This window comes from Montipora capricornis, chromosome 7 (genome assembly GCF_036669925.1).
Source record: "Montipora capricornis isolate CH-2021 chromosome 7, ASM3666992v2, whole genome shotgun sequence".
NCBI classification, from domain to species: Eukaryota; Metazoa; Cnidaria; class Anthozoa; order Scleractinia; family Acroporidae; genus Montipora; species Montipora capricornis.
Window position 1 is genome coordinate 48226838 of NC_090889.1, and position 12500 is coordinate 48239337.

At 45.1% G+C, this 12500-nt stretch overlaps 2 non-coding genes and 1 pseudogene across 2 annotated transcripts; 1 reads left to right on the forward strand and 2 right to left on the reverse strand.

Moving 5' to 3' along the window:
* Positions 1–879: 879 nt before the first annotated feature.
* Positions 880–998, reverse strand: LOC138058601 (5S ribosomal RNA). Its single transcript, XR_011134096.1, has one exon. It is a non-coding gene; the product is annotated as a 5S ribosomal RNA (ribosomal RNA).
* A 5615-nt stretch (positions 999–6613) lies between these two features.
* Positions 6614–6783, forward strand: LOC138058554 (U2 spliceosomal RNA; annotated as a pseudogene).
* A 1120-nt stretch (positions 6784–7903) lies between these two features.
* Positions 7904–8022, reverse strand: LOC138058369 (5S ribosomal RNA). The gene has a single exon (XR_011133900.1). It is a non-coding gene; the product is annotated as a 5S ribosomal RNA (ribosomal RNA).
* Positions 8023–12500: the final 4478 nt, after the last annotated feature.

Consider the following 12500-nt stretch of genomic DNA (forward strand, 5'->3'; position numbering starts at 1 on the left):
ATTTTACAAGGATGTTTTTTCCCGTGTTATTTGCAATGGAAGTCTTTCAGCGCCAGTTTTCTCCAAAGGGGAGTGAGGCACGGCTGTCCTCTCTCCCCCCTTCTTTATGTCTTGGTCTCAGAAGTTTTGTCGACACAGATCCGTAAATGTAAGGACATTGAAGGTTTCCGGCTCCCTGCTCTTATCCTCGTGCATTGTTTGGAAAACGTAAGTGGATGTGTGTTTGTACTGCTCCATCGCCCATCTATATGCATGATAGATTTCTTTTGCGCTGTGTTGTGTTGCGTTCTGGAGAGCCCGTTTTGCATTGAGTAACTGAGGACCCGCCAGATCAGTCGGCGTTACATTTCTGTGGCCAACACTTTGTGGTTTCTCTGTTATCAGTTAATTGAATTGTTATCATAAAAAGTAAATCTTTTATGCTCAGGATAGTGTCTTAGCCACCCTTTGAATACGTACTGTCCGTGTTGAGCAGGGAATAGTAAGACTTTGAAGTGCGCTACGTCACATAAGTCACGTTTTCGAAAGATGAATGTTAATAGTGTTGTAGCCTTCGTTGTATACATATCATCCGGGCTAGATTAACTTCCACCTAATGCATAACAGTGCATGCATTTTTTACTTGTCGTATCCTGTTCTTTGCTCACACAAAAAGATATGTTTAATGTCATAAACGTTGGATTGATAAGATCTCGCACGCACACACTCCCTTGGGAATACAAGTTCCACTTTCTCATGTGAACTATTTTTTTTTTGTTGTATGTCTCATTTTTGACATATCGTTGGCATGTTGTGTTCAAAAAACCTGGTTTGGAATGTTCTTTCATGGAGGAAACTGAGATTATTTGAGATAATCAAGTGTACAGAAGGAAAAAGGGAAGCCTACAACACGGGGTATTCCCAGGCGGTCTCCCATCCAAGTACTAACCCCGCCCGACAGGGCTTAACTTCGGTGATCGGAAGAGAACCGGTGTTTTCCCTGTGGTATGGTCGTAGAAAAGTAATTTGCCATGAAAATTAACTTTAATATAAGGGGGAAATGAAAATGAGGTCAGAGCAAGCACAATGTGCATTTGTCCTCTTGCCGTCAACGCAAGTGCCATGCAATGCTGGTGGCTGCTGCCCACTGTACAAGGGCGATCGTTGTGTGCGCCTCGCTTTCAGGTTGGCTTTGGGCATTTCTTCCTTGGCATGGATTGTAATCGGACCACCATATCTTGTGGCCATGAGACTGGGAGCACCTTGTCGGCTGTGAGCATCAACGGGCATCACTTCTCGGCCTTTTGGCTAAGTCCTTTTGGTCGTGTTACTGTTGGGTTAGCCCAGGGCGAAGCCCTACTGGTTTGTTCCTGGTTCTTTTCCTGCTGTTCTTGCGATTGCCGGCCGTCTTTTTCGCAAAGCGTGCCGGCCCAGCTATGTCTACTTTGTGGAGTGATGTTGTCGAAGCTTCTATAAGTGATACGCAGTTGGTACGTGCTGCAGATAGTGCTGTTTTGAACATCAATGTGGAATCAAATGTGAGTGTGAATGCTTCTCTTCCATTTGCTGATGAACCTAACCGTCCTGCTGACCACATGTCTATGCTTGAAAGAGAGCATTTTCATCCTGCTAATGTTTTACCAGATCGCCCTTGTTCTGCCTCCTTTTCCTCGAATGAGTATATTGATACCAGGGATATTCTCGTGGCTCTTGCTCGTGATGGTTTTCGCCCAGGAGAGATTCGCTGTCTCCAACGCAAACCTAACAATAGTGTGGAACTGACCTTCAATGTTTTTACCGAGTGTGAGAGATTTTTGAACCTTACTACCTTTAATGTTGCTGGCAGTAGTTATTTCAACCGATCGTCCTTCCGTCCTGTCACTTTTGACACTGTACATGATGCTCCTCATGAACTTCCGGATTCTGCTATTGTTGGTCGTGTTGCTCCTTATGGTACTGTTACTGCCTGTCGCCGCAGCACACTTCCTGAGTGCCCTTCTGTTTTCAATGGTCTCCGTATTCTCCAATTCCTTGTTTTATGCGTTTTGGGCGTTTCCTGCTTCGTTTCAGTTACAGATGCCAACCGAAAACCTGCCATCTGGCCCAGTCGTGTTCTCGTGTCGTCTGTTTTAACTGTGACCAGCATGGTCGCGTGGCTAAAAACTGTCCTGACTCTGTACTTTGCTCCATCTGTAAAAGTCCTCAGCATTTGGCCGCTCACTGTTCTCATTCCTGGCTTCGTCGCAAACTTGCCTCTCTGGAATCACCCCAACTTCATGACGACCAGGAGGTCCAGGCTAATGATGACCATCCTTCTGACTCCGAGTATGTGCCTTCTGATCGTAATAGCCTTTCATCTGATGAAATGACCGATGATAAAGATAATGAGGATGACGATACTGATCATAACGTTGATGCTGATCCTGATAATGGTGAAGATCTCCCTCCTGCGTCTGAAGTTGAACCTATGTCTGATACCCCTGCAAGTCCTAAGTCTGCCCCTCCTACACCTGCCGACTCTGAACCTATGTCCAACGATGCTCCTCCTGCTAACCTTGATGCTACTACTGCTAACCCCGACACTGTTCCTCCTACGTTGAGTTCTGTTTCTTCTATGGAAAGTTCTAGTGCTGCTGCTCCTGGTTCTTCGTGCGTCCCACCTTCACCGTCTCCACGTCCTCGTAGCCAAGCCCTTTTATCTCCTCCTGTTTTGTCGCCTGACCTGATTCTGCCGTCCTGTTCTCCCGTCTCTGACTCCTCTCCTGGCCATCGCCCTGCACCGCTCTCAGCTGCCATGTCTCCTCTAGCGTCTCATCAACCTACCCGCCCAGCTAAAATGGCTCCACGCAAACGCTGCCTGGAATCTGATGCTTCTGGTATTGCTTTTAAAAACGCGCCAACTTGATGAAGCTTCTTTCCATTAACTGGTTTTGATTCGGCTAAGGAGAAGCTGATTTTTGATCAGTCTCTTGATGTTCGCTTTATCCAAGAAATTCAACTTTCTGACCCTGTATTCTTCCAGTCCCTGTCGCGTCGATGGCCTGGCCGCCTTTTTTGGTTGCAAGCCATTGGCAGACAGGGTGGCATTATTACCTTACTTTCAGAAAACTTTAATTTTACCATCTTGTCTTGGCGTAAAGATTCAAGTGGGCGCGTTCTTAGTCTTCTTGTTGATTTTAATGATTTTAAATGTAATTTAGTTAATATTTATGCTCCCATCAATCTTACTGATTGCAAAACCTTTTTTGAGAATATTCACCTTTTTTTCCTGCCTGCTGATTTTACTATTCTAGGCGGCGATTTTAATTGCTACGAGCGTGATCTCGATAAGTTTGGTGGCAATGTTTCCCTTGCTTCATATTTGACTGATTTTCGATCCTCACTACATTTTATTGATGCCTGGCGCAAATTGCATCCCCGTTCTTGGGATGTTTGTTTCTTGGTTTAATTCCAATTTTGCTGTTGGCTCACGCCTTGATAAATTTTTTGTTTCTCGCAATTTACGGAATAATATCATATCTTTGTCCATATTCCCGTGTTGTCTATCTGATCATGATTTCGTTACTTTGCACGTGCACTTTGATAATATTATTCATTGTGGTCCTGGCTTATGGAAATTTAACTCTTCTTTGTTGCAAGATTCCGCCTTTTGTGACCTTGTTAAGTCTTGTATTGTTGATCTTTCAAGCATTATCGACTTGTTTTCATATCAAACATTGGTGGGAGTTCTTTAAAACTTCTCTCAGGGCAGAAATCATTGCCTTTTCAAAAGATAAACGTAGACGCTCTTCTCAAGAACGTGTACTCATTACTAAACGTTTGATTGTTTTGAAACAGCGACTTGCCTCGGGTGAAAATAATTTAAGTTTTGAGATTTCTCATCTTGAATCAGATCTGAAAACACTTACTTACTTTGAATGATCTCGAAGGTTGTAAGATTCGCTCCCGTGTCCAATGGCTTGAGGAAGGTGAGAAACCCACTCGTTTTTTCCTTCACCTCGAGCCTGAGCGCTTTGACCGCAATTCTGTTTCCTCTATTCTAAATTCAAATGGTGACGAAGTTTTTGCACATGCCGAAATTGAGCGTCCTCATGTCGATTTTCACACAACGCTTTTTTCTGAAGAACCTATTAATTACGAATGTAAACAACTTTGTTTAGCATCTATTTTAAATGTTCTTTCTTGTGAACAACGCGATACATGCGAGGGGTTTCTCGCGCTTAATAAACTCTCCTTTTCTGTTAAAAGTCTCAACCTGGGCAAGTCGCCGGGTTCTGATGGTTTTTCAATGGAATTTTATTTATGTTTCTGGGACCTTCTAGCCCCTCTCCTCCTCCGTGTGTCGAATTCTTGCTACCGTGGTGGGGAAGTGGTTAACTTGATGAATGCAAGTGTCACCCATCTAATTTATAAAAAGCGTGGTGGTATTAAAGATCTTAAAAATTGGCGACCGATTTCTCTGCTTAATGTTGATTACAAAATTATTTCTAAAGCTATCACTGTTCGCCTTTCCAAAGTTCTGGAACATGTCGTTGGCCCTGATCAAACATGTTCTGTTCCGGGTCGCTCGATTTTAGTGAATACTTTTCGTTTACGTGACACTCTCGATTATATTGAACGAACTAATGAACCTGTTATTCTGTTGAGCCTTGACCAGGAGAAGGCCTTTGATCGAGTTAACTGTTCCTTTCTGCTTGAGCTCTTGCCCTCGCTTGGCTTCGGCCCTAGTTTTTGCCGCTGGGTCACGACCCTATATTCTGGCGCAAATATGCGTATTATTTTAAATGACTGGCTCACGGCGCAGATTCCCCTTGAACGGGGGGTTCGACAGGGGGACCCCCTGTCCCCCCTCCTGTATGTTTTGTGTGTTGAGATTTTAGCCAATCTTATCCGTGCTTGCCCACAGATTGAGGGATTTCTCTTACCTGGCTCTTCTGGCTGTCAAGCTAAGGTTCGTCTTTACGCCGATGATACGACAACTATTTTGAAAGACTTGCCATCTCTTACCAGACTTTTTGATTGTGTCTCCATTTATGAGCGCGGTACTGGTGCCAGGTTAAATAAATCTAAACTGAGGCTATGTGGCTTGGAGCCTAGAAGTCTCATACGGACGAGCCCTTAGGCCTCACTTGGGTTCATAAAATGAAGATTTTAGGGGTTGTTTTTGGTTCTATTCCGACTGAAGTTGATAACTGGCAGCCTAAGATTAATAAGTTAGAGAAGTCCCTCAATCTGTGGCGTTCGCGTTCTCTTTCCTTGCCTGGCAAAGCCCTCATTATTAATGTCTTAGGTTTAAGTAAGCTGCTCTACTTGGCGAGAGTCCTTGTGTTACCGGCTTGGGTTATTTCCCGTGTTAATGCTCTTATCTGGCCTTTCCTCTGGGGCTCCCGACTTGAGACTCTTAGTCACAATACTTGTTTTTTAAGCCCTTGCTCTGGCGGTCTTGGTTTATGTAATTTTTTGCTTAAGTGCCGTGCCCTCTCTTTAGCTGGCCTGGCCGGTACCTTGGACTCTCCCGGGGACAGCAGCTTTTTTCTCTGTAAATATTTTGTTGGTCGTCGTTTGTCTTCTTTGCGTCCTTGCTGGCTCTTTCTTAGGGATAATTCTGCCCCTTGCGCCTCTTCCCCAACACCTTTTTATAATGCTTGTCTTCAGACTCTTTCCGATATTGGCAATTCTGAACTTTCCTCAAAGAAAATCTACCAGAAACTTCTGTCTTCCAGTTCGTCTTCCCCAATTTTGTCCCGTCATTGGGCCCCTTTCCTGAGTCGTTGTTTTTCTTTAGATGATCAATGGTCTCTCGTCCGTGATAATTTTACAGAGAATTATAAAAATGACCTTCTCTGGCTCATAGTGTTGCATGCAGTTAAGGTCTGTGACTCCCTTCAAAATTGGGGTTACATTAACTCTGCTATTTGCGCTTCTTGCCCTTGGCGAGAGACCATTGATCATTGTTTTTTGAACTGTTCCCGTGTCAAAAGAGTATGGCAACGTTTTGTCCCCTGTCTTTCTTCTCTATTTGGTGTCCAGTTCGTTTGTAATGTTCTGTTTGTTTTCTTCTTTTGTTGGCCCATTGTTAACTCCAAGCTTGCTAGAATCGCGTGCTACCTTGTTTAGTCCATTCTTTACGGAGTATGGTTTTTTCAGAATAAGGCGACTTTCCACAATGGCCACGAAGACTCCAAAGCTATAATTCGATTTATTTTAGATGATATCAGGCGTAGGATTCGATTAGATCATTTCCATCTTCCAGATAATCGTTTTTCCGATTTTTGGGCCACAGATAATTTCTGCTCCGTACAGGATGGACTCCTGCATTTTGACATTTAGCTATTAAGTAACTTAATACCTTCTGTACACCTGCTCTACTTAGTTACTTAGTAGCGCTTAAGTTATTTAGGAATGCCTCTAAATTTGCTTTATTTAACTGCTTACTAACACTTGAGTTATTTAGGAATGCCTGTAAATTCGCTTTATTTAATTACTCAGGAATACCTGTAAATTTGCTTCACTTAACTGCTTAGTAACGCTTAAGTTATTAAGGAATGCCTGTAAATACGCCTTACTCAGTTTAAGTTATCTAGGGATACCTGTAATCTGCTTGATTCTTGTAAATACTTTTAATTGTGAATAAATTCCTTTTACGAAAAATCTGTTCTTATCAGCTTAATATCTGATACGCTGCTCATCGAGCAGCTCATATATTAAACTGATTTTTGGAACTGGCTGTGGAAAAGAGGCTTGCCTCGTCCCGGCCACGGGTTGCCTCGGTATAGCACTACCTCCGAGTGTGGCCCACTTCCCTCTGGGGAAGAAATAATCAAATAAAAGCACAACAAGTGAGCAACCAACCTTCACATTATCTGTCATGATCTGTCCGGGTTATCTCCTTCCCTGCGACGGGGGGAAGTTGCCCGTCTAATCGTCCAAAGGGTTAAACCTTTGGAGGTGTTATCCGTTCAATTTGTGCCAGTGAAAAAGGCCCATGTTACATTTGTGGATGAGAAACATAAGGAGCTTATGAAGCATTATGAATCTATTACCATTAATGATATCGTTGTAAAATTTTGGGAGTTGGGCCTCAGGTCCAGAACGTAATGATATATCATTACCCTTATAAAGAGAGTAATGACAAGTTGAAATTGTTTTTGAAAACTTATGGGGATGTCCAGGACACCAGATTCCAACACTATGTTGGTCTCTCCTCAGTTTCTACAGGCACCCGTATTGTGACGATGCTGAGGCATAGCGGCATCCCCCGCAACCTAAATATTTCTGGTTATCGGTGTAAGGTCTGGTATGTGGGCCAACCGGTGGAGTGTGACATCTGCCGGGAAGGAGACATTAGCAAGAATTGCCCCTTGCGAGGAAAATGTACGAGATGTCATAAGCAGGGGCATATGGCTCGGGATTGCCAAAATCTTCCTCGTGCCTGGGGTTCTTCCAGTTCCTCTGTTGACCCTCCCCGGCTGTGCCCGGGGGCCCTTCTCAGCCTGATACCGTGAGTGACCCCGCCCCTGGTGATTCTGTCGGCGAGGCTTTTCCCAGCCTTGGCTCCTCCACTATTGCTGCTGGCTCCGGCCTGGGCTCTGCGACATCTGCAGAGGCCCCCCCTCTGTCAAAAAGCTAAGCTCTCCATCTAATGCATAACAGTGCATTCATTTTTTACTTGTCGTATCGTGTTCTTTGCTCTCATGAAAAGATACGTTTCGTGTCATAACCGTTGGATTGATAAGATCTCGCGTGCACGCTCTCCCTTGGGAATACAAGTTCCACTTTCTCGTGTGAACTATTTTGTTTTTGTTGTGTCTCATCTTTGACATATCGTTGGCATGTTGTGTTCAAAAAACCTGGTTTGGAATGTTCTTTCATGGAGGAAACTGAGATTATTCGAGATAATCAAGTGTACAGAATGAAAAAGGGAAGCCTACAACACGGGGTATTCCCAGGCGGTCTCCAATCCAAGTACTAACCCCACCCGACAGGGCTTAACTTCGGTGATCGGATGAGAACTGGTGTTTTCACTGTGGTATGGTCGTAGAAAAGTAATTTGCCGTGAAAATTAACTTTGTTATAAGGGGGAAATGAAAACGAGGTCAGAGCAAGCACAATGTGCATTTGTCCTCTTGGCGTCAACGCAAGTGTCATGCAATGTTGGTGGCTGCTGCCCACTGCACAAGGGCGATCGTTGTGTGCGCCTCGCTTTCAGGTTGGCTTTGGGCATTCCCTCCTTGGCACGGATTGTAATCGGACCACCATATCTCGTGGCCATGAGACTGGGAGCACCTTGTTGGCTGTGAGCATCAACCGGCATCGCTTCTCGGCCTCTTGGCTAAGATCAAGTGTCTTAGCTCCGACAGTTCCGAGTATTTTTTCTGTTCTCGCTGTGAATTACAAGGTTTTTTGTCTTCGCCGACGTTTTTCTGCTGGTTTCGTGACAACTACTGTGTGGTTTTTGGGACGAAAAGAAAAGCGGTTTCGTGGTTTTTCTGGTTGTTTTTTGAGCGGCGAGTTGGCGATGGTGTCGAGACCTCGCAACGCGTTGGCTCACAAGCGTTCTGTGAGGCTTGTGGTCGAAGATGGCATGGATTTAGATGCCCTTTCTATTGTCAAAGCTCTACCGGACTTTCAAACGCACATTACTGGAGTAGTTCCACTCTATGGAGGGAAATGCTTTGACATCACCCTGGAATCCGCCGAAATGGCCGCGCGCCTCGCCGCGAGCGGCTTTGATTACGAAAGTTCTGTTAAACCTCTGCGCCTCTTAGGCGCTCGAACAATTCATGTCTCTATCTTCGTGTCCATGGAATTTCCAGATGCGGATTTAATATCTTTTCTCAAGTCCTATGGGAAACTCAAAAGTGAAACTCTTCGACGATTGTTTTATACCGAACAAGGGTTTACTCACAACGAACGTGGCATCCGCGTCGCGGAATTTACCTTGCTTGACAGGGATCTTCCGCGAAACATTGTTACAAATGGGCTGGAGGTGCACTTTAAGTATACGGGTCAGCCTGATACTTGTTATCGTTGCGGGTCTACTGATCACATTGTCCAAAACTGTCCTCAGCGAGCGCGCCCTCGCAACAATCCTTCGCCCCTGGGGCTTAAGCAGAAAAGTCAGGAGAATTAAGTGTTGAATTGCCAGCCGATAAAGAACCCGAAACAACTAAGGGTGCAGATAACACTGTGGAAATGGATTCCGACAACTGCACAAGCTACGCCTCGATGGCCTCTCAAAGCCTCTTCGGAGAAACACCGGAGCCCTCGCGAAAACGACCTTCTTCGCACCGCAACTCAGACATCCCGGCCAAGAAAGGAACGAGCGAGCCCCGTTCTACTTCGAAACCGGGACTCAAACGCTTCATGGGAGCTCTAAGACAGTCGGGACCCGATACGACCAAGATTATGAAGGCAATGGACGGCTCGGCCTTTTACAAATGTCGCGGGCTATTCTTACAACATTCTCACGGGAATATGAGCGCCATGGACAGCAGAGCGCTCAACAGCTTGCACATAAACACTAAGGAGGAACAGGAATGGGCAGCCCTCGCTGGCAAACTCAAGCCAGACGTGTACGCGGATCTACTTAGAATCTGGGATTCTTTTAGTCGGGAAAAACCCGACTTATTCCGTTGAGTAACCTTGATTTATGTCTCATTTTAAACTCTTTAATTCTATCTTAAATTACCGCTTTGTTATGGCGACTGTTACTATAATGTTTTTTCCTTTCTCTATGCTCATGGCTGTGTCGCTGGCTTCGCTTAATGTTAACGGCATAGCTGAGCGCCACAAACGCATCAAAGTTTTCGAATTATTACGTTCTTTTAATTTTGACTCAATTTTCCTACAAGAAACCCACCTCGCCGACACCTTTTCCGGCGAGGCGTGGGAGAAGGATTGGGGAGGCCAATGTGCGTGGTCTCCGGGCTGAAATAGATCGGCGGGTGTCACTGTCCTTGTTCACCTGAACAGTTCGGTGAAAATCGCTGATTTTCAAACTGATCTAGCCGGTAGAATTGTTACGGTTACGTTAGAATTTGAGGGCCGTTTTTTCCAAGCCGTAAATGTGTACGCGCCTAACATCCACGCAGAACGTGAATCTTTTTTTGACAGTCTCTGGCGGTTCGCATTTCCGAATCTCGACACCTTTGTGGTCGGTGATTTTAATTGCGTTCCAAATATTCAGCTGGACAAATGGGGCGGCGATGACAGCTTTGGAGACAGAGCTGTCACGCAACTCCATGCGTTCACCGATTCTTTAAATTTAGAAGACTTCTACTGCGTTAATTTCCCGACCGAGCGTTTGTTTACATGGTTTAACGGCCCTCACAGTGTGAGCTGCCGGCTGGATCGGTTTTATACTCCTAAGGCTTGGAGATCACGCATCACCAATTTTCAATGCAACTCCTTCCGGTACTCAGACCACCATATAATCAGTCTAAAGGTCACAATCGGAAATTCAAATCAGAGGGGACGAGGCGTCTGGAAATTTAACACTCAGCTGTTAAAATCAGAATCTTTCTGTTCCGCTGTAAATAATTTCTGGACGGCCTGGCAGGACAACAAACCGGCTTTCACCCATCCACGGATCTGGTGGGACGCTGGTAAATTACAGCTAAAAGAAATCGCTATCTCACACAGCATTGAACAAAGCCGTGAGAGAAAGCGAGAAAAATCCAATTTAGAACATGAGTTCTGGCTTATAACAGCTCGCGGTAATTCAAACACCGCCGCCGATCACGTTCGCCTTGCAGAGATCAAAGATCTACTCAAAACAATCGATGATCGCGCCGTAGAAGGGGCTATGATCCGCAGCAAAGAGCAATGGATCGAGATGGGAGAAAAACCGACGAGGTATTTCTTCCAACTCGAAAACAAACATCAGTCACGGAATGCAATTTCTGAATTATGTGTCAACAACACCTCAGTCTCTACACCGCCGAACCAGTGGACTTGGAGAGCCAAGACTGGCTATTAGATCAATTAGACCAGTTTCTAACTAGCGATGATCAGGCAGTTTGTGAAGGCAAACTTACACGCGCTGAGTGTTTTGAAGCGTCTTCACAAATGTCAACAAACAAGTCCCCGGGGAGCGACAGCTTACCGGTTGAATTTTATCGCCGTTTCTGGGGCTTGATAGGACTTGATTTGGTAGAAATACTAAATTATTCCTTTCAGTACTAGCTTTCAGACCCAACGCCGAGGGATCATTCGTCTCTTATATAAGAAAGATGATCCACTCGAGCTTAAGAACTGGCGACCTATTTCCTTACTAAACACTGACTACAAGATCTGTACAAAAGTGTTAGCAAATAGATTACGTCATGTTCTACCTCGGATCATAAACAAACATCAAACTTGCGGTATTCCAGATCGTAGTATCTACGAGAATCTCTTTTTACTACGGGACACTATTGACTATGTGAAACATAAAGAACTATCGGCCGCTATTATTACTCTGGATCAGGAAAAGGCTTTTGACCAAGTTAACCACGGGTTTCTACAACGCGTGTTAACTCGTTTCAATTTCGGACCTCATTTCCGTCGTTGGGTGGATGTTGTTTATAACGACATCACCTCTAACGTGATTAACAATGGCTGGCTTTCTTCACCTTTTCGCCTCGAACAAGGCGTTCGGCAAGGTTGCCCGCTATCACCGCTACTGTACTGCTTGGTAGTTGAAACCTTAGGTCAAGCGATTCGCCGGGACGATACGATCGAGGGAATTCAAATCCCCGGTTCAACCCAACAACAAAGTGAAGTGTCACAGTACGCTGACGACACGACGCTAATTTTAGCTAACGATTATTCCATCACACAATGTTTTCACATTGTCAACATCTTCGAAAAGGGATCTGGTTCGCGCCTTAATGCAACAAAAACCGAGGGCTTGTGGATTGGCAGATCAGCCGGTCAGCCAACTGGCCCTGTAAACATCACATGGGTAACAGACAAGCTTAAAATCCTTGGGTTGTATTTTGGTAACGAAAACCTGGATCATGCTAACTGAAATAATCGCTTATCTAAATTGGTGAATCGCCTTAACCTTTGGAAACAACGCACTTTATCGCTACGCGGTAAAGCGCTAATTACCAACATTCTGGGTGCCTCGGGACTCTGGTACACAGCTTCAGTTTACCCGATGCTCGAATGGGTTTACACAAGAGTTAATAAAGCGATCTATGACTTCTTGTGGAACAGCAAGACAGAACTGGTGGCGAGGTCGACATGTCAGCTCCCCTTAGCTCAAGGAGGCCTGGCAGTTGTTAACCCGCAAGAGAAGGCCCGGGCCCTAAAATTGCGTTGGGTTCCCTGTATAGGGGACCAAACTTGCGACTCTTAAGTGGGTCTACTGTAAGTGAATCAGGAACAACTGAAAGCTCAGACAAAACAGTAGATATGGAGTCCGAGACCCCGGCCAGCTACGCGTCGATGGCCTCACAAAGTCTCTTTGGAGAAACACAGGAGACCCCGCGGAAACGGCCTCTTTCTCCTCGAACAATCGCTTCAACCCAGGG